Source organism: Rhineura floridana, chromosome 12 (assembly GCF_030035675.1).
Source record: "Rhineura floridana isolate rRhiFlo1 chromosome 12, rRhiFlo1.hap2, whole genome shotgun sequence".
Classification (NCBI taxonomy): domain Eukaryota; kingdom Metazoa; phylum Chordata; class Lepidosauria; order Squamata; family Rhineuridae; genus Rhineura; species Rhineura floridana.
The window spans coordinates 8804356-8825621 of NC_084491.1; the positions used below are offsets into that span (position 1 = coordinate 8804356).

At 47.3% G+C, this 21266-nt stretch overlaps 1 protein-coding gene and 1 long non-coding RNA gene across 10 annotated transcripts in view; one reads left to right on the forward strand and one right to left on the reverse strand.

Annotated features, from left to right (window-relative positions):
- Nucleotides 1-21266, forward strand: part of ANK1 (ankyrin 1) — a 271938-nt gene that overhangs the window by 35955 nt on the left and 214717 nt on the right. The window lies entirely within an intron of this gene.
- LOC133368646 (uncharacterized) overlaps nucleotides 11257-21266 on the reverse strand; it is a 36373-nt gene continuing 26363 nt past the window's right edge. Inside the window, exons 3-4 of one of the 2 annotated variants that reach the window (XR_009758718.1) lie at nucleotides 13781-13856; nucleotides 11257-12401 (exon numbers count right to left, since the gene is read on the reverse strand). This is a non-coding gene — a long non-coding RNA (uncharacterized LOC133368646). The remainder of the gene's footprint in view (nucleotides 12402-13780; nucleotides 13857-21266) is intronic. The other variant, XR_009758720.1, reaches the window with a different exon arrangement.

The window sequence follows — 21266 nt, forward strand, 5'->3', positions numbered from 1 at the left end:
TTTCATCCAAACACTCAACAAATCGCTTAAGGACAGGACCTCTACTAAGCCAACAAACATTGTTGTACATAAGTAGTCCTGTGTACACTGAATTCACCTTGCTCAGTAAATTTTGAAATTGCCTTTTTTTCAAAGCACGCACAGAAATAAAATTAACTACCTTGGTTACAATTTACATGACTTCTTCAAGTTCCTTAAGGCCAGCTTTTGCACACAAAGCCTCCTCGTGTACAATACAATGAAAGCCTACCAGTGGATGTCCAACATATTTTGCAAACACATTTACAAAACCTGCTTCTTCGACAATCATGCTGGGTGCATCATCAGTTGTCACGGAAACTATTTTTGAAAGGTCAACCTGTCGATTAGACAATTCGTTTACTACTGCCTTACATATTTCAGCCCCTGTGGTATGTTCAGGTAAGGTTACCAAGTAAACCAGTTCTTCGCATATCACCCTTTTTGATCATGCCAAATCTTTCACTCCATGATTCTTAAAAATCTCTGCTGCTGCTCCCTTCATTTGAAAGTTTTTTGTTTCTTTGCTGGTTGAGCCGACATTCTGAACAAGCTGAAAAGGGTAAATACTATTTAAAAATATCTCACTGATAAACTTAAATATGATGATATAACTTAGGAGGGAATTGCGGTGGTCAATTGCCTTGCTCTCTTTGCCTCAGTGTGGGGGTGTCCACACTCCTGTTCAGTTGCGCCTCTGCGCTGTTTGGTCGTGGCAACAACAGCAGCTCTTAAAACAAGGCAGCTGACCAGCCTCCTTGCCAGGTCGTCATCTCTTCTCCTTTCACGGCTAAGTCCCAAACTCAGTTTCTGTCTCTCTTTCTCCTCTGGCCTTACCGCTTGGAGAGTCCCTTCCTCGTAGGCTAGACCAGCTAGGCAACCTCCCCAGAGCTCGGTGCAAAAGCAGTCTGCCAGCCTCTCACTCTCTTCCAACTGTAGGTCGGGGTAGGGGGGAAGAGAGGAACCCCAAAACTGCGCTGGCAGCTCAGGCTCTTCCCCTTCCTTCCCTCCTGCCTCTCCTCCTCTCTGGCTGTCTGTGGCTGTCCTTCAGTCGTTCCTCCCCTTAATCCCCCCTCCTGTGCTCTAAGGTGGGCGTGTGAAAGCACAGCGTGTTGCCTGAGAGCCCTGGCAGAGATGCACAAGGCCCCTGTGGGAGGAAGACATCCCACAAGGTTCTCAGACTGTGGTCTCTTTTGGGGGAGGTGGAGAGCCAGGCGTGCCAACAAAATGTTTCTGCGTGCCACCTTGGGCACGTGTGCCAAAGGTTTGCCACCCCTGGCCTAGACTGTTGAAGGCCAGTCCATTAGGATGCATGGGGCACTGCCCTGCCAGCCTCACTTTGCTTTCACTCAGCCCCCACCTGCCTGCCTTCTTTCTAACAACCTGTCCAGGGGGAGGCATTCCCTGTCAGCTTCCTCCTCCTTAGTTTCAATGTTGCCCCTTGTAGAACTAAGCAGGGAGAAGGAACATGGGGTCAAATCTAGAATTAGCTGGCTCTGATTGTCATTGGCTCTGGCTCCACATAACTGTTGGTCTCCCTGCCTTGCGCCCTGTTCCTGTGGATGCCAGACAGCATTGGCCCAGGCACAGTTTGACTGTCTGAGAGGGGGCTAGGCCTTTGTAATGCCAGATTTTCTGATGCACACTAGTGTAGAGCTCTCTTTCCTCTTTCAACAAGCATTCTGAGGGGAGGTTTTTACCACAACCAGTATCTGAATTTATTTGAAATTGTTTTTACATGTGCAATTGTTTTTGCATATCTAATAATTTCAATTTATATATATGTATATTTAAAAAACTTTTTATAAGTGAAATCGCTTGGAGATGCTTCATAAGAAGCAATTCGGAAATGAAATAAATCAAAGAAATAATAATGAAACGGCTGTATTCAACTAAGTCCTACTCAGAGTAGACCAGCTGATATTAAGGAAGCTAAGTTAGCCATGCCTGTCAAGTAATTGGACTTATTCTGAGTATGACTAGCATTGAATGATCACCCATAGTTTTTAGGATGCCGTAACTGAGACCTGAAGGATTTGTCCATGGTCCTGAGTTTGCAGGAACGGCCAAGTACAGCTGGAGTAACTGGCTCCCAAATGAAGTTTTCCTGAAATCAGCTCAGTCACCTTGTCTCGGGCAGCCTTAATGCAGCCTTCATGCAGGAAGATCTGAATAATTTAATAGTCTGCAGAGCAGCAGCCCAGCTCAGATCTGCACAGCCCACCCTGTGTTCCTGTGAAAGTCTACTTAATGTCCCCATCTGTCCTCACCCCCAATTCTCTCTCTTTCAGCTGCCAATCATCAGAAGGGGACTCTCGGACTGAACAGGCTGTTTTTCATACAGGTGCAGTCCCCAGCATTTCCAGGTACTGCTGGAAAAGTCTCCTGTCTGGAACCCTGGAAAGCCACTGCCAGTCAGTGCAGGCAAAATTGAGCTAGACGGGGCTTCCTGTGACTGTGCTATGCTTTGTTTTCTGATTCTGTCAAAGGCAGCTGTGCTTGGTGGTGGAAATGCACAGGCTAAATCCCCCCCGCTCTGTCATCAGCCACCAGTTGGATGTGCTTCAAAGTTGATTCCAGGCAGTTACCCATTCATTTGTAGTGAGATGTGACACTTCCGTGGTGTCCTTCAGTAACTCAGATGGAGGTATCCCTGAGACAGCTGGTGAACTTCAGCTTGGAGGAGCCCTTTGGAGATGGTCCATGGTTCTGTGGTGGAGAGCACCTGCAGAAGATCCCAGGAATCAAAGCAGAGGGATGGGGAGAGAGAGGCTGCTGAAGATGGACTGTATCTTTGGCCCTCCAGATGTTGCTGAACTATAGCTCACATCAGCCCCAGAAAGTGTGGCCAATGGCCAGGGATGATGGGTGTTGTAGTTCAGCAACATCTGGAGGGCCAACGGTTCCCCACAAGTGGAGTATATGGACCACCGGTGTCAATCACTATAAGGCACCTTTGTGTGTCCACGTTCATTATATATCAAGCCACAGCTCAGTGGTAGAGTTCATGCTTTGATCCTTGGCATCTCTAGATACAGCTGGGAATGTCCGCCCCCCAAAAAAACCCTGGAGAGCTGCTGCCAGTCAGTGCAGGCAATACACTGGTCTGACTCGGAATAAAGCAAGTTCCTGTAATCCTAAAGGACTTTGAGCACAGTGAAGGGCAATAAGTTGGACAGTTGTAGTTTGGTTGAATTTTGTTTTTAATGGCTATGATCAGTGCTGGCTCCAGGTTTTGGAGGGGCCTTGGGCAAGATGCTCCCATGCCCCCTCCTTCAGTGAGGCTACACTTCACCACCACTGTCGCCAGCTGCTGCTTCTCCTTGCTGACCCCCTCCTTGTGTGTTGCCATACAGACAGCCAAGGAGGAAGCAGGCAGTGGCATCTGCTGCTGTTGTCTCCCAAATGGGTTCATTGCCCGGTGCGCAGTACATCCAAATGACCACACCCAGGTTGAAGGGTCCAACAAGTTTATTTCGTTCTGGCCAGAAAGAGGTGCAAGGCAATAATTCGCAAAACAAGCACACCCCTTATGGGGGTGCTACACTTTTATACATTGCAAAGCAAAAATTCATGGCACATTCTAATTGGCCTCTTAGTGCCAACTTGTCACCTTTCCATTGGTTGATCTTCTAACTATGCCCTCCACTTCTTATGCACACGGCATATTAATTTCTCTACCCATATCTGCATTCCAAGTTAGCTATTACAGCAGTGGTTTCCAAGCACGTATTTTACTGATAAGCTTCAGAAAACATGCAACTTCTCTAGGCCTTGTAAAATTTAGTTTCTCTTTTTTGTTTTTCTTGAAAACGCTTGCTCTGAGTCCCCCCTTTGAGACTAGAATCATAGAATCATAGAGCTGGAAGGGGCCTTGTAGGCCATCGAGTCCAACCCCCTGCTCACAGCAGGAAATCCACAGCTAGAGCATCTCCCGCAGATAGCTGTCCAGCCTCTGCTTGAAGACATCCAGCGAAGGGGATCCCACCACCTCCCTAGGCAGTCCGTTCCATTGCCAAACTGCCCTTACTGTCAAGAAGTTCCTTCTAATGTCCAATCTGAATCTACGCTCCTGCAACTTAAAACCATTAGACCTAGTCCTACCCTCTGGGGCAGCAGTGAACAAATCTGTACCCTCCTCTATGTGACAGCCCTTCAGGTACTTAAAGAGTGCAATCATGTCACCCCCTCAGCCTTCTCTTCACCAGACTGAACATGCCAAGTTCCTTCAACCTTTCCTCATAAGACTTGTTCTCCATACCGGCTATCATCCTCGTTGCCCTCTTCTGAACCCGCTCTAACTTGTCTATATCTTTCTTAAAATGAGGGACACAGAACTGAACGCAGTATTCCAGATGAGGCCTGACTAATGAATCCACCTGAATCCACCTGACAGTATTTCCATCTGGTCTGCATTTGACCAGTTTGCTAATCAAAAGGTCGTGGGGGACTTTGTCAAATGCTTTGCTGAAATCTAGATAGATGACATCTACAGACCAAGCTCCTCTTGCTTGTTTCCCAAGCTCCGCGCATTGGTATATAGACACCAGAAGTCTCTTTTGTCTGATTGGATTCCTCCGTTAATGTCCCGTTCAGAGCCCAAAGAATGAGGCTGGAGTGTGTGTGCAAGTAAATCTCATTTTATTAGAGTAATGGTTACATCAAAGGCATTGCGCTTCATAGGAAACCCTACACTAACTCACTAAAGTCCCTAACTATACTCTAGACATGCTCTGCAGCGTGTGAAGGAAGTTGACTGAACGGCCCCCCACTGGGAGCGGCAGGCTTATATAGCAAATGTTTTTGAACGTAATCTCTGACTCCTTCGTAATTCCTGTCTTTGCCCTGTCCGTTTCTCACGGTGATGGGAACGAGGAGACAGGGGACGCGCATCCAACAGCTCATCTGAAGACACCTGCTCCCGAGTAACAGGCTCGAGGTCAGGGGGCGGTGCCACGCTGGAATCCTCCTGGGAACTGCTTGGAAAAGGAGGAGCTGGCACTGACTCTGAAGCTTCCTCCCCCAAGTCCTCTGCATCAACTGAGGGCGGTGCGCTCGGCTCCTCAGAAAGGGCGTTACTCGTGGGAACTGGCTGAAGAGCAGGCTGCCCCCCTCCTGCACGATCCTGCTCAGACACAACAATCCCTAACTCGGCTTCTTCTGGCTGCGGAGGTGCCTGAAACTCATGCCTCCCCCCTTCCTGTCCCTTCTGAGTTGGCTGCAGCGCAACAGTTAATACACTGTGAGCTTTGCCGTGCATCCCTTTCTCTCTCCCAGTGTCTCCTGCACCCTTCAAATCGTTGCGTTTACAACCCGCTGTCTTTGGATCGGTATTTAAGCTATCATCTCCATCCCCCAGAGGCTTAATTTTAAAGCCCTCTTGATGAGTTTTGCCATACTTCTGCCCAAGAGATTCTTCCCAGTCCTCGTGAGGTACAGCCCATCTAGAGTCCATTATTTAATGGATTCGCAGTTCTCACTTATCTGGCCCATTCGTAAGAATGCTTCAGCTTCTTTGAAACTTTTGGCTCATGCTTGCTTTTTAAACAGGAACTTTAGGTCCTCCACAGGCTCTACCGTCCACCGCTGTCCTTTTCTGACGGCTTCCGGTGCATCACTCTCAGGGGATCCTTCTCGTTTGGGTGGGGCTGCCTTCACTCGGGTATAGTGGATCCACGGCTTGACACCTTGTACCTTCACCACTGCGTAAGTGGTGAGTAAAACCGTCACTGGTCCCCTCCACTTTGACTTTAACGGCTCGTCCTTCCACGTCCTGATATACACCTGGTCTCCCGGCTGAAAGGAATGGACTGGCGCCTCCAATGGCAACGGCAAGCAGTCTCAAACGTATCTGTGGAGAGAAGATAACACAGCCGACAGAGAAGACAAATACTGCTGTACCCACAACCCCCCTTTTACATGCATTTGGGTACCCTGTGTCACAACTGGATTCCTTGGGTATGGTTTGCCATATAAAAGCTCAAATGGGCTAACTCCTAACCTGGCCCTTGGTGTCACCCTAACTCTCAACAGTGCTAAGGGCAATGCATCTGGCCACTTCAAATTCCCTTCCTGACAAATCTTTGCCAATTGCCTTTTCAAAGTTTGATTCATCTTTTCCACTTGCCCGCTGGATTGGGGTCTCCGTGACGTGTGTAAATCCCATCTCAACCCCAAAGCTTTGGCTAGAGAGGCTGTAACTCCTGCTAAAAAATGAGGTCCTTGGTCTGAGGTGAGTTCTTCTGGCACTCCAAATCTGGGAATTATTTCCTTCATCATCCATTTGACTACTTCTCTGGCTTGATTAGTTCTACAAGGAAAAACTTCTGGCCATCCGGTTAAGGTGTCCACGAATACCAATGGGTACTTGTACCGTTGAAATCTTGGTAATTCTGAAAAATCTACTTGCCAGTATTCTCCAGCTGATGTTCCGTGTTGTCCTGTCCCTGGTGGAGGCTTAGGCTGTATCTTTGGATTGTTCTGACAGCATATCAGACACCTACGAGAAGCTTGCGCTGCCAAAGTTCGCATTTTAGGTCCTACCAGGATCCTCTGTAAATTCTGGGTCATTGTATCAGCTCCCATGTGAGTGTCATTATGGTACTGATTAATCAAGTGGACTAGAATTGTCTTTGGTACTAATATCTGTCCAGTAGGGACCCTCCACCATCCATCAACTTTCTCTTTAGCTCCTAATCTAGATGCCAGTGTTTCTTCCTTCTCGGTATATTTTGGAGTTTCTGATGGTAACGTCACTTGTGGGACAAGAGCCATCTGCTTTGCTGGCTCTCCCCTGGCTGCTTTCTTAGCTGCAGCATCTGCTCTCCGATTTCCTTTCACCACATCCTGATCTCCCTTCTGGTGGGCACGACAATGCATTACTGCCACTTCTGTAGGGTCATTTACTGTCTCCAGGAGCTTAAAAATCTCCATTCCAAACTTTAAAAACTTCTCAATAAGTGGCACCAATCCCCTTCTTGCCTCGAGTCTGATATGATACTGTGGTACCCTTGGGGGTGTCACCCCTGCCTTAAGCTCCACCTTTGCTGGGACTGCCCACTTCGCTCGGCCAGGGCTCTCTTTGAACCACACCCATGGCATAACAGCATCTAACACTGCGGAAGGCACTTCTTCAGGGCTTCCTGGTTCCAATAATAGGCATTTGCCACGACTCCTCCACAGGGATTTTCATAGTAATTCAGTCCTCAGTAAAAGTGATCTGGGCTCTCAGTTTACACAGCAGGTCTCTACCCATTAAGGGGATAGGGCATTCAGGCATATACAGAAACTGATGAGAAACTTGTCTTCCCCCAGTTTTGCATTCCATTGGCTGGATGAGAGGCCTCAAGGCTCTTCTGCCCATTGCCCCAACAACAGGAACTTTAAATTTACTCTATGGGCCTTTACAACTTGTCACAACTGAATGAGTTGCTCCACTGTCTACCAAAAAGTCCAATGCCTCTCCTGCTATTGTCATTTTAACCAGGGGTTCTTCAGGGGAGACGGGAATATCCTCAACCCCCAGTCCCCGTCATTCCTGATCCGACTCCTCCAACATTATCAAGGATTTCTCCCCCTGTTTTTGTAAGCTGTCCAACTCTTTCCTTTGTGGGCATTCCCGGTGCCAATGGCCCTCTTTTTTGCAGATTGCACATTGATTTGGGCCCAACCGGGGGCCCCCTTGGCCCCTGTCACGTCCCACACTGGCACCTCTTCCTCTTCCTCTCCCTCGCATTCGGGTGCGCTCTTGTCCTCTTACCCCTCCCTGTTCTACCAGAGCTGCTGCCAGCAAAGAAGCCTTTGTCCTCATTTTCTCCCTTTCCTCCGTTTTCTTCACCTGGTCTCTGTTTGTGTATACTTTGTAAGCAATCTCAATCAAATGACTGATTGACATAGCCCCAACCCCCTCCACCTTTTGCAACTTTCATCTAATGTCGGGGGCAGCCTGCGCTATAAACAAAGTGTTAAACAGTCTTTGATTATCCTCCTCTTCTGGATTCAGATCAGTATACTGTCGGGCAGTTTTACACAACCTCCCATAAAATGAGGAAGGATCCTCCTCCGGTCCCTGAAGGAGTTCATACAACTTAGCCAAGTTTTTCTGCTTTGGAACTACACTTCGAATTCCTTCTAAAATCAGCTCCCTATATTCCTCCAACCTTTCTCTCTCAATTCTAACATTAGGATCCCACGGTGGCTCTTTCTCCAGACACTGTTCCTCCACCTTCTTCTGAGGATGTCACCGCCGTGCCTCCTCCACAACTTTAGCTACAATCATCCGCTTTTCTTCTGGTGTTACAAAGGAATTCAGCAATGCCTGCATATCTGACCAACTCGGCTTGTGAGTAAGACAAATTGTGAACATAAGTCTGTGCAGCTCTTCTGGGTTTTCCCTGTAGGGGCCCATCGATTGTTTCCAGTTTAAGAGATCTGCGGTGGAGAAAGGAACATAAATGAGGGCTGGCCCCCCTCCTCCCAAAGCTTGTCTTAAAGGGGCCTGAAGTGCTGAACGCTCTGAGTCTTTGGAGCAAGTGCAACTGGCTACTGGGCTGCTCAGCTCCTGGGCACATTCTGCTAATTCCCGGATTTTCTGAAGATTCTCTAGGAGCCTAGGGCCATCCTGAGGGGTGGCTGCCAGATCTTTCTCAGGGGTGCTAGCTAACAACTTCCCCCCCTGAACCCAGTGATGACGCCTGGCTCACATAAGATGGGGGTGCCGAGGGAGTAGAGTCAAAACAAACAATGCATTTCTGTGGGGCCACCATGAGCTGTATTTCCTCTTCCTGCACCTCAGGATAAACTTTCTCAACCTCCTTTTTTCCTGCCACAACCATCACACTTCCTACGCCTATTCCACAAGACTTTTGCACATCCTTATTCCTAAACAAACTCATAAAACATTCAACATAAGGTATTTCCCCCCATTTTCCTTTGCACTGGCAAAATAGCAGCAACTGCAGTATGGTGTAATATTGTAGGGATCCATTTTCAGGCCATGTTTCTCTGTCCTCGAGGGTATATTGAGGCCACCATTGATTGCAAAACATGATGAATTTCTTTTTTGTCAGGGGATCCCCTCCAAACTTAGACCAATTAGCAAGGATGCATCCCAATGGAGAGCAAGAAGGGGGCTGAGACTGGCCTGTACCCATAGTGTCGACCTCTGCTCAGCTCCCGTCCCTGTACGGGCTGCTCACGGGACTCGAACCCAGTCTTGCCACCCACAGCGTCTATGCAGTAGGATTTTTACAGACGCTTATTACTTTTCCCACTATACCTTCCTTTCACTTTTTCCCAGGGGAGAAACAATGTAAATATTACTTACCAGGCAGTCTTTTCCCTGTCCCGTTCCCCAAGTTGTTGGCCTTCAAGCGTTGTGCTGATGTGCCACCCACTGGCTTCGTCCGCAGCCTGGAGGGAACTCGACCTTCAGTGAACTCACCATGGCGCCTCGGCCTTGGTCCAATCCATGCTGCTTCCGAAGTCGGGCTGAACCGGGCAAAGCTGTATATTGTTTCAGTCACGTCCCATCTGGGGTGCCAGAAACTGTTGTCTCCCAAATGGGTTCGTTGCCCGGTGCGCAGTACATCCAAATGACCACACCCAGGTTGAAGGGTCCAACAAGTTTATTTCGTTCTGGCCAGAAATAGGTGCAAGGCAATAATTCGCAAAACAAGCACACCCCTTATGGGGGTGCTACACTTTTATACATTGCAAAGCAAAAATTCATGGCACATTCTAATTGGCCTCTTAGTGCCAACTTGTCACCTTTCTTCTTATGCACATGGCACATTAATTTCTCTGCCCATATCTGCATTCCAAGTTAGCCATTACAGCAGCAGTTTCCAAGCATGTATTTTACTGATAAGCTTCAGAAATCATGTAACTTCTCTAGGCCATGTAAAATTTAGTTTCTCTGTTTTTCTTAAAAACGCTTGCTCTGAGTCATCACTGCTGTCCTTCTCACCACCGCAGTTGCCTGGGCCAGAGTGAGAGGCAGGCGAATGAGCAGGCTGCAACGGGTAAGAGGAGGAGCAGGTCCAGGGGGCTCTTGCCAGTGGGCCCCCTGGTGGAGTGTGGGCTCCGGGCTGGTGCCTGATCATGTCAACCCTTGACGTCGGCTCTGGTTCTGACGACTTACTTACTAGAATAACACATGGAAAAGAGAACAAAAATATGAAAGGAGACAGTGCCTGATTGTCAGGTACAAGCCAGGGGAGTCCTCATCAGAGGAGCCATCCTTGGAGGAAGACCAGGAGGCTCCAGTCTTGGACCCAGACCTGGCTCAGGCTCCATCTTGTTGGAATATATGGGGTTCAACTCCAACTTGTGGGTTGAGGCTGCATGGGGCTAAAGGCACAGCTAGAGAGGAGACCTCTTGGTTGCTAGGCTATACCTGTCCTTTGATCTCCTGCTGTCTCTTCCTTCTTGCTAGACTGATATGCAAAGGATTTTGATCTCAGTTCCTCCCCTCCTTCCAGCTGTTTGCTTCTTTCTCGAGAGGGGAGCAGACATCTTTCCGTTGTCTCTCCTCTCAACCAGGATGAGGGCGAGTACTGGGCTCAGTGCTTGTTGCTCCAACATAGCTAGTTAGCTAGATATAGAACTCTTTCCTATCAAGCATGTACTTCCAGAATAAAGTAGTTCTTTCTTATTTTAAAGCTTAAAGCCTCTGTCTGACTAATTTGCAGGGAAGGTAGAATCTTAGCAAAGATTCAAACACACACACACACACAAGCTCGTTCAAAACTCTCCGCTACGCAACTCTGCAGGGTCCTACAGGACCCTGGGCCCAGCCTCTTATAGGTTATTGGGCCCAGCCTCCTATACATCTGAGGGTGAGGAGCTAGGATGGCTTGCCTGCAGGACAAGTTTGGCTTCTGACATTGAGGCTGAACAGCCCCCTAGCCCAAAGCAGAGGTGTTGCCTCCCACACCAGATGGAGACCTGGCCCATCTGGACGAGTGCCCGGCTAAAGGCGTGGACTCCTCGGGAGTAAAGGTCTGGCTGCAGGTGATCAATGGGAGGCAGGTGAAGTTTGGGGTGTGGTTCAGCAACTCCAGCATAAAAACTCCTGTGGTAGGTGGGAAGGACTACTGGAATAATGTTTCTACACTACCTCTGTACCTGTCCTGTTTAAAGAGTGCCTGTGGGCCCTGAGCCTGTCTCTTGCATTGCCCCCTTCCTGCATTGCCCCCTTCCTGCATTGCCCCCTTCCTGCATTGCCCCCTTCCTGCATTGCCCCCTTCCTGCATTGCCTACAGACAGCACGGCTTCTGACCCCAGACTGCTCAGAGCCTGATTCTTGCCTGACACCCTTGTTTCTGAGGTAGACTCTGGACTCTGACTTTGGACTGACCCTGAATACTGCCCTTGTGCTGCCCCCACTTTTTCTGCTGGGGAGTCTCTTGCTTTCTTGAGGAGCCCAGTGAGAACCCTCCAGATGATAGCATCTGATAGCATTGGAGATCTAGTGCAATGTAAATGGTCCAGAGAATGACCATTCTGCGTTACTGGATGAAATTTAATCTTCACCTTGAATTCACTGTCTGAGTGACTGAGCAAGCCTTAGGTATGCAGTACTGCCATCTCTCATCCTAGCACCTGGGCTACAATACATGGTTGTTAATCTCAGCCTACCTTACAAGGTTGTTGGAAGGATTACTGAGATAATGTATGTGAAGCCTGTAGAAGCACTATATAAATAATCTTGCATTGACTTTAATGTGCTCCTGTTGAGGTTTTGCCCCATAAGCAAACTTATTTAAATGTAATCAATTAATTGATCTTGAGTTGGTAGAAAGCTCGAGTCTTGGGTGCTTCTTCTGCAGAGTCTGGGGAGCCCCGAGTGATTCGCTGCTTGAGTCATCTTTCCAGAGTGGCTAAAATTAGATGCTTCTATTGAACTCTGCTAATATTTTAATTGGCCAAGTATGTCAGTTTTTGATGAAAGCTGTGAGCTCTACTTGTGTTCAAAGGCAGCAGCAAAGTGGTGGTTAATTTGCTAAGATAAGGGGCTGAATGCTTCCTGACTCAGTACTGCATCAGACAGTGGTGGTTGGTGGCTCCATGTCAGCAAAGCAGTGGAATCTACTCCTGGTTTTTAGTCAGAACTTTCAAGGAGCTGTCCAAGGTGCTGTGCTGGCTGGGACTGATGGGAGTCCCAGCCTAATATGTCTGGAGGGCACCAGATTGGTGAAGGCTGCTGTAACCACTACACCACGCTCTCTCATGCATACAAACTGCAGTGGGCTGATTTGGATGCGGAACAGAGACTCCTGCGGGAGGGGTCAGTAGAAGTGAGTGTCCAATCCCCTGTTCTCATTTTTGCGTTGTATAAGTAGGTTATAGAGTCCTCCAGCTGCAACATCCTATTTTGGAGCCTGGAAAAAAAAAACTGAAATGATGAGTAGCCAAAATACTGAAGTGAGATCCATAAATATCTGTGCGGAGGAGAAATGGGGCCATTTCAGATGTGCATGTGTCTTTTTAAATCTGGGACTTGGATGTGCTGCAGCCCTTGGCGTTATTACATAGGCACAGAACACAGTAAAGCATGAAGCAAAATGGTTAGGGCAGCTGTTGGCAGAAGGGGAAGAGTGTAGGGGGGAAGGCAGTTAGAGAACCAGGCAGGATTGTGTAGATTGGGGCAGGCTGTGGGTTGTCTTCACCTAAGCCCTCTTCGGAGTTAGACCCACTGGAAGGAATGAACCAAAGTCTGTCATGTCCATCCATCCAGTGGGTCTGCTCTGAGTAGGACTAGCATTGAATACCCCCCTGTGTTTTCTCTGTGTTGGATTGCATCTAGGTAATTGCATGGGCTCCGGTTGGAGCAGCAAGGCACTGCAGTGAAACAATCAGTGCAAGGGAATGCTGGGCATGCATTTGGTGCAGCGGCCACAAAACCTCTCTCTCTCTCGCTTAGAGTATTGCTCATGTGTTGACAGCTGGGAAACGGGGAGGCTGCCTGATCTGGCCCCTCTCTCCTTATCTACGACACAGCAAGGGCCAGTCTGGGCTTGTGACAGCTGCAAGATAAAATGGCACGGATGCATCTGCAGGAGCAAAGCATGGTGTGCCTGAGGCACTTTTCCCCTCCTGCTTGCTCTCGGAGAGGCAATCAATCCCCTTTGGTCTTTTCTCAGTGCCAGCAAGGATGAAAAAGAAGTAGACTAGGAGAAATACAGGCTAGAGAGAATGTTACTAGGCACAAGAGGGTTGGCTAAGGACACAGGAAGGTGAGTTAAGGGCTACATTCCCTCCCCCCCTCAGCCTTTATGCTTCTCATGCTCTGTCAAGGGATTGGAATGAAGAGAATAGCATTTCTCTCTCCCCCCCCCCCTCACTCCTCCATAGCTGCAGTTTCTGCCAAGGAAAGATCCTGGGATGCCTGTCCTGTGAAGTACTGCAATACAGTCTTGCCTGCAAAATGGCTCAAGCCAGGCATCTTTTTCTGTCGAGGGTTTTTCCCACAGATCACCTTGAGATCTGAAGCTTAAAAGGCAGCAGGAAAGAGTTGGCTTTCTTAAAGGCTGAACAATTAGACAGTTTATCCGGATTCTCCTGAACAACCTGAGGCAACGGAGAGATCTGGAATTTTTCAAGCTTTTGTTATTGCTGTTTCAAGGAATAAAGAAGTTACTGGCCCTCATGGTTTGGGGGAAAATGCTGTGTTGTGCCCTAAGGAAGGTTTCTTGAAAGCAAATGTACTGGCAGCAGGTTGCCTCTGCAGATGCATACTAGAGCATTCAGCTATTCTCACCTGATGGGTGATCTGAGGGCTAATTGTTCCCTTAACAGACAATTTGCCTGCAGGGTGGGCTCAGAGGTCAGTCCTCCTGAGGGTAGAAGAGAAAAAAGGACTTTGAATTTGGGAAGAGAGTCAACAGAGAGAGTGGTGAGGTTTTCTGTAAGTTTGCTGGAGATGGTTAAAACGATCTTGCTCTTTGGGAATCTGAATGCCTCCAATAGGCTGCTCTTGTATATCTGTAAACCAACAAATAATCACAAATTCCAGAGCAGTAGCCGTATCTCTTGCAGCAAAAACCCACACAGAGCCTTGTGGTCCCTTGAGTGATATTTTATTGTGGCATAAGCTTTTGTGCATTGAATGCATGAAGCGTGATCTTGAGCTACCGGTGTGTGTATATGGTTGGGGAGGTCAGAGAGAAAGAAAATGCAAAAAGTACAAACAGTGATGATGATTACATTATTAACAGCGGGCCGTTCACAAAACAGTTGTTGCTGATAACACGGACATCCTGGCATGGGTAAGCTAATGAACACATTTATTTGTTACATTTCTAAATTGTCCTTCCTCCTAGGGTGATGTACAATAGGATATAAAATGTAAATGTACTGCCTTCAAGTCAATTCCGACGTATGGCAACCCTATGAATAAGGTTTTCATGGTAAGCGGTATTCAGAGGTGGTTTACCATTGCCTTCCTCTGAGGCTGAGAGGCAGTGACTGGCCCAAGGTCACCCAGTGAGCTCCATGGCTGTGTGGTGATTCGAACCCTGGTCTCCCAGGTCCTAGTCCAATACCTTAACCACTACACCGGCTCTCAATAGGAGATAACAACTCAAAATACATATCATAGATAAAATATAACCAATATAACTATGAAACATCTATAAAGCTCAGAACCATTAAAACACACCAAAAAAACCATCTGCAGCTGTTTGATATTAGAGCAACCTAGACTACCTTCCAGCCATGGAAGAATCAATTATTTGTACATACACACACCTCCATTCTACCTTGCACACTGCTTAGGGTTGCCAGGTTCAATCCCTGAGCCTGAGCCTGTATCTTTAGGAGAAGAGAAAGTCAGCCAAGTGCAGGTGTTTTTGCAACCCTGTAATGGGAAAAACCACAAGGTGGAATTCTCCCTTCCCCCTGCACAACTTTTAAAGATGCGGAAGACCTCTTCTTTGCCAAGCCTGGCCTCCCAGAGGTCTTTTGTATCTTTAACAGTTGTGCAGGGGGAAAGGAGAATTCCACCTTGTGGTTTTTCCCATTACAGGGTTGCAAGAACACCTGCACTTGGCTGACTTTCTCTTCTCCTAAAGATACAGGCTCAGGCTCAGGGATTGAACCTGGCAACCCTAACACTGCTTTAAGCAGATTCACTGCTCTAAGGACGCTGGAGCCCCCAGTTTCAACTGTTTCCGGGCAAATTCCCATTGCAACACACCTACTTGTAGGAAGGGAGCCCTGTTTTCACAGCTGGCTGTGGCACCTGGAAAGTTTGGGCAGCTGGTTTTTCTCTCTTTCCCCTTAATTGGGCAAGCAAAAACTTCATTCTGTTTGCAAAGCTGCTCAGTATGGGAAAGGGGGCTTGCAGCCTCAAAGCTGGGCCATCTGCTGCGAGGCAGTTTTAGCTCGATCCAGAATGCTGGGCCTCTGTGTTGCTCTGTGAAAATTCTCTGGAGCTTGTACCAGGGGAGCAGGTTGGAGGGGTTGGCAGTGTGTTTCTCAAGCTGTGTTGGGGGTAGAGAGTGAGTTAATTGGTGGGTTTTTTTTACCTTATATTGTATTTTTAGAATTTTATTTTTTTAGGTTTTTTGTTTTTTTTAAAGTATAACCAGCTTGAATTTTTGGAAGGGAGGCCAGGGTTAAAAACTGAAGGCAGGAACGTTTTGACATGTTATCCCATCTGCAAGTGTTTCACATGGGGCTTGATCCACCAGCAAGTTCTCCTGCACATGCCTCATTGAAATGAACATTGTGGCCACTTTCGGAGTCCGTATCACTTTGCATTACCAGTTGCAGGGAATCAGGAATGGGGAGAGAGCTGTTGCACTCAGGTCCTGCTTGTGGGCTTCCCAGAGGTCACTTTGAAGACAGGCTGTGGGACTAGAAGGGCCTTTGGCCTCATCCAGCAGGGCTCTTGGTATGTTCTGAGCAGGAGCCATGCAAGTTTGTGCAGCTTCTTATCATTCTAGTAGTGCATGCTGGTGGGTTGAGTGTCTTGGGTCCAACCTGTCTGTCTGCTCCCCCAAATCTGACCCCCTGTCATGACCATCTGGCTGTGTTTCATTGCACTGTAGCTTCCCATAAGCAGGGGCCCTTGCAAGAGCAGCTTGCATGCTCAGTGGGTGCACTCCCCTTGAGAGCTGGACTTGAGTCCTGTCCCAGGACGACAGCAAAGGCACTTCTAAGGACCCCTTTTCCATGCCTTTTCCTCCCCACTGATGTTGGACAGCTCTAAAGGCTGTTGTGTAGAGCTGGCTCCGGACATTCCCAGGGGTTGCTGGGAACAGTGGAATGTGAGTTTTAACCTAGAGAGCTTGGTTTGGGGAATCTAGGTCTGAGCTGATGCTAGTACTACTACTACATTGGCTCTATTCAGTTTGGGAGCTGTGGGAAGCTTCTGGTCCGGAGCAAGGGCGAGAGTACAGCAGGGTCCTCTCTGGTGTTGGTTCTGGCTTGTCAGTTGTAGTCATCGACAGCAGTAAGCACTTGTTTGTAACACTTTTTAAAAATCATCCCCACTGTGAGTTTGAACATTATGCACTAGGAACCATGCTTAATTCATGTCCTGTTCTGAACCTAATATCTGAGGTTGTGCATCGAACAAGGTGCAAAGAACTAGGTGGTAGGAGAGACACGTGAGCAAGAAGTGGCTTCTCCATGCTTTATGACACGTGAACTATTATCATGGCTTTTCACAAATTCTGGGAGCTAGTGGCATCTGGTGCCTCCATGTCAATGTGGCAGTGGAATCTGACTAAGTTAGGACTAAAACCTGGAGTGGCTTCCATTTCCCCATTGACATGGAGCCACCAGCCACCACTGCTGGGAACGGTTGTTTGCGGAAGCTGTTGTGGGATTATTAACACTTCCCTTTAGGAACCCTAGGAGAGGCTGTCTCACAACAGAGTGGCATCGAGAAGAGCTGGGGGCTGATCTTGGTGCGCCCTGGCATCTGCCAGCTGAAACAGTTGCCTCACGCTGCCTAATGGTAGGGCTGGCCCTGAATGGGAGGTTATATAGTCAGGATTGTTTGGACTGTGCCAGAAAGATGCTTTATTTATTTATATATTTAACAATATTTATATACCGCTTGATTGGAAAAAACCTTTAATAAATAGCAGGTGATCCAAGCACAGCCTCACCCCTGTGTTGTGTGGGGCATCTATCTTCACTCCCAGGTCTTTCCAAAGATGTTTTCCTTTCTGAATTCAGTCGTGAGGCTTGGCTCGGGGAGGGAGCCTGCTTTTCACACTGCAGTGCATGGCTAATCCAATTGGTGCACAAGGGAGGCTGGCACTGGGAAGAGTGAGGCTAGTTTAACGGCAGTGTCTGTTTCACAAAGAGCCACGGGGAGCCTGTGAATTGAAGCGCTTATATGAAACAGCTCCTTTGATGGGGAATGTGCTTCAGCAGTCCCTTTTCAAATGCCTGAAGGTGCCCTTGTTGCCTGCTAGCTCTCCAGGGTTCTTGAGCGAAGATCAAACAGCCTCTGTTTTTTTCCTGGTGCTAAGAGGATCTCTGCTCCTTTGCTCCCTACTGTTGGTCCTCCTCTTTGATTCATGGGAAAGACGAAAGCAAAGGTGCAATTCTCAAGTCATTCTGTGGCCTGGCATTGCAGACCCCAGCCTAAGGGTCTGACCACCGTGGGAATTCAGAGAGGGTTCCTTGGTACTGTTCATCTTTACTAGCTGTGACAATGCTTTGTTCTAGAGGGTGTTTCCAGATGACCAGTTTATTGAGCATTCATTCTGATTTATTTGCAAGGAGATTAGAATACATTAGGTAGAATCATAGAAGAGTAGACTTGGAAGGGGCCTATGAGGCCATTGAGTCCAACCCTCTGCTCAATGCAGGAATCCAACTTAAAGCATTCCCGACAGGTGGTTGTCCAGCTGTCTCTTGAAGGTCTTCAGTGCTGAAGAGCCCACCACCTCCCTAGGTCATTGGTTCAATTGTACTGCTGTAACAGATGATTCAATGAGCATTTGTTCCGATTTGTTTGTGTGAAAGTTAGGTGAAGCTTTAGACTTAGAATCATAGAATAGTAGAGTTGGAAGGGGCCTATAAGGCCGTCAAGTCCAACCCCCTGCACAATGAAGGAATCCAAATCAAAGCATTTCCGACACATGGCTGTCCAGCTGCCTCTTGAATGCCTCCAGTGTCGGAGAGCCCACTACCTCTCTAGGTAATTGGTAAAATTAGTAAAATAAGTCTTTATTTTGTTAATAGAAAGATGTACTTGATAGGAAAGGCTCTAGTCCCAGCTAACTAACTAAGTTGGAGGCCCAATAGCCAGGCTTGGTTGTTGTCCTCATGCTTCAGGGGAGAGAACAAAGGCAAAGATGCCCACTCTTTCTTGGCTGGTCCAAGGAGGAGGAGGAAGGGGCAGATAGAAGTGAGGTCAGCTCCCCGAGAGTATCAGGTTACAACAGGAGGAAGACAGCTAGAAGAAAACAGGGAAGGATGGGCAGCCTAGCCAGCTGGAGGACCCCCTCTCTATCTCCCCTTAGGCACGCAAAGCGAACCAAACAGGAGTGCTCTTGCCACACTTCCAACAAAATCCAAGCAGCACCAACATAGTGTCATGCCAGGAAAGGGAAATCCAAAGGTGACTTGCTGCTTTGGGTGGCTGGATATTCAAATTCAGGTATTGTATTTGGGGTTAGATTGGGGAAGGGCCAGAGCTCAGTGTGGAGTGCCTGCTCTACATGCAAAAGGTCCCAGGTTCAGTCCCTGGCATCTCCAGGTAGGACTGGGAATGTCCCCTTCCTGAAACTCTGGAGAGCCACTGCCAGTCAGAGTAGACAGTACTGGACTAAATGGACCAATAGTCTGATTCACTGTAGGCAACTTCCTATGTTCCTATGATGGGTTTTGTCGTCCAGCAACATCTGGAGGGCATTACATTGGCTACACCTGGTGTGGACACTGTTGCCCTAGATGAACCAAGAGTCTGTTGGTTCTCATATTTCCAAACCTACCCTACCCTTCCTAGAATTTATTTTCAGTATTTTTTCAAAACCAGGTAAGATCCCCGATCTGTGTCTGTGACTAGCACCAGAACTTTACATGCATGTCACTCAGTGAAGATGTACATTTTTTGGCTCCCCGATAAGTAGCACATCCGTGTTTTTCCATCAAGGGAAATCAAATATCTTTTCTCTCTGTTAGTTCCCCACTTTAACCAACAGGATGTTTGAGCATTTTAGCAATCTTGATTTTTCAAGTCTTTAAATGAATTAGCCCCATGTGCCACAGCCAGATTTAATCACATTGTATCATCAGTGGCTTTATGCAGTCAGAATGGTGGCTTGTTTATCTCAGCTCTGTTAGCCCCCACTGAATCTTGAATCCAGCTGTCCAGGGGCTCAGGAAGAAGGAGATCTTTACCCTCTGAGATTCCTTAACTGGAAAGTGGTGGGGTTGCATGCATTAGCTCACACATGTAAAATATGAGTGCTTGCATCAATTTATGGTCACTTCCAAGAGGTCAGTAACCATGACCATTGTTTCCCTGTCCTATTGAATATCCTAGCATTTGCAAAGCAATGCAAGTATCTAACTGCCTAGATGCTGAATTGCTAGATCCCCCCAATACCTGCAATGGGTCAGCTGCTTGGAGTATCCACAGAGAAAGGCTTGTTTCTCTGCTGCAGTTTTAGCAACCTCCCAGATTACAGACTTGGCAGCTGGCTCAGTTGTTTCCCTCTCTTGTGTCCGTTTCCAATGGAGTGTGTTCTGCAAGTCCTGATCATCCCCCTTGTTTGATAGACACCATCTACTGGGAGACTTTGTCCCTGGGGAGTTGCCAGGCTGCAGCTTGCTGTGCAAATGGAAGCAATTCCATGGGGTGTGTGTGAGAGGGGAGGTAGCGAGGCTGAGAAAACTAGGCTTATCATGCCTAAGGGACTAAATGCTTCCCTAAATTCTGGGGAATAGTTTGGCACTCCATCGCTGAAATCCAGATGATCTGCAAGTGCACAAAAAGTTTTTTTTCTAAGAGATTGTCTCAATGTGTTGCTAGTCTCAAATCATTCCCCCTCTCCAGTTTTTTTCTGTCTCCTGAAGTGGATAATGCACTTTTAATTTAAGGGTTATACTGATTCAGCAGATGGTTTTCTCAAAGAGATTAATGAATTACCCCCAAATCTTAGATTGCGCAAATAATCATTTCCCTCCTCCCTCCCAAAAAATTCCCCTGGGTGCTGGTTCTTCTTGTTACCCAAACTAGATACATGGATGATCTCAACCAATCAGGTAACACATAATGAATTGGATGATGTCAGAATGCTGCATCTGATATGATGATGTCATTAGGTGTCAGTAATAAAATCATAGAAGTTCACATAATAAGATTTGGCTACATGATCAAGTCCTTCAGGGGCACTGAGAGAAAGGATGATTGAAATGAATAAACTAAATTTCTACGAGCAGTCTCAAAAATTGCAGAAAAGAAAACCTAAGATGGTAGCATTTGCACTATTTAATTTTTTTTGTTTTGCTTCAAAATCTGAATTGCACATGATACATGGGAAGATGTGTAATGGTCCCATCATTGTAGCATCCCAGTCCTATGTATGTTTACTCAGAAGTTGGTCCCACTTAAGTAAGTGTGTACAGGATTGTACTATGCACATTTAGAATGAAAGTAAACCCCACTGAACACAGTGGGACTTTCTTCTGAGTAAGCATGCATAGAAGTGCACTTTAAATCTGATTGAGCTTGCAGGCATCATGAGAATTTGATTTGGGTGTTTCCAGGAAAAGTTTGGAGCATAGTCCTGTGAATGCTCCACTCCAGGCATACAAGTTGCAACCTGGGCTCCTACTGGGAGGAAGGGCGGCATATAAATCAAACAACAAACCAGCAAATAATAATAAAAACCTGACCTACCTCTCCATTGTATCAATCTAGAGTCCTTGTCATCATCTGAGTGGTTCATCTGAGGTTCATGCAAGTTAAAAGAAGCTTCTGCTGGGCATGGTGGTCAGCATGCACATGTACATTTTGCCATGCACCAAATTGACACAGATCTGCCAAATCCACGTTCATATCTAAACTCTGGTTGATCTCCAGAGGGAGCTGTTAGGCATGGTGAAATTATATATATATATAAATAAAAGACATGGTTCTCCTCCTCCCAATTTTATCCTCACAACAACCCGACAGGAGCTGAGGAAGGTCCAGTTCCGAATAAACCTCCCCCCTGGGATAAAGACCAAAGAAATGATGAAATTTTAAAAGGGGTAGGCCTAGAAGTAGGCAT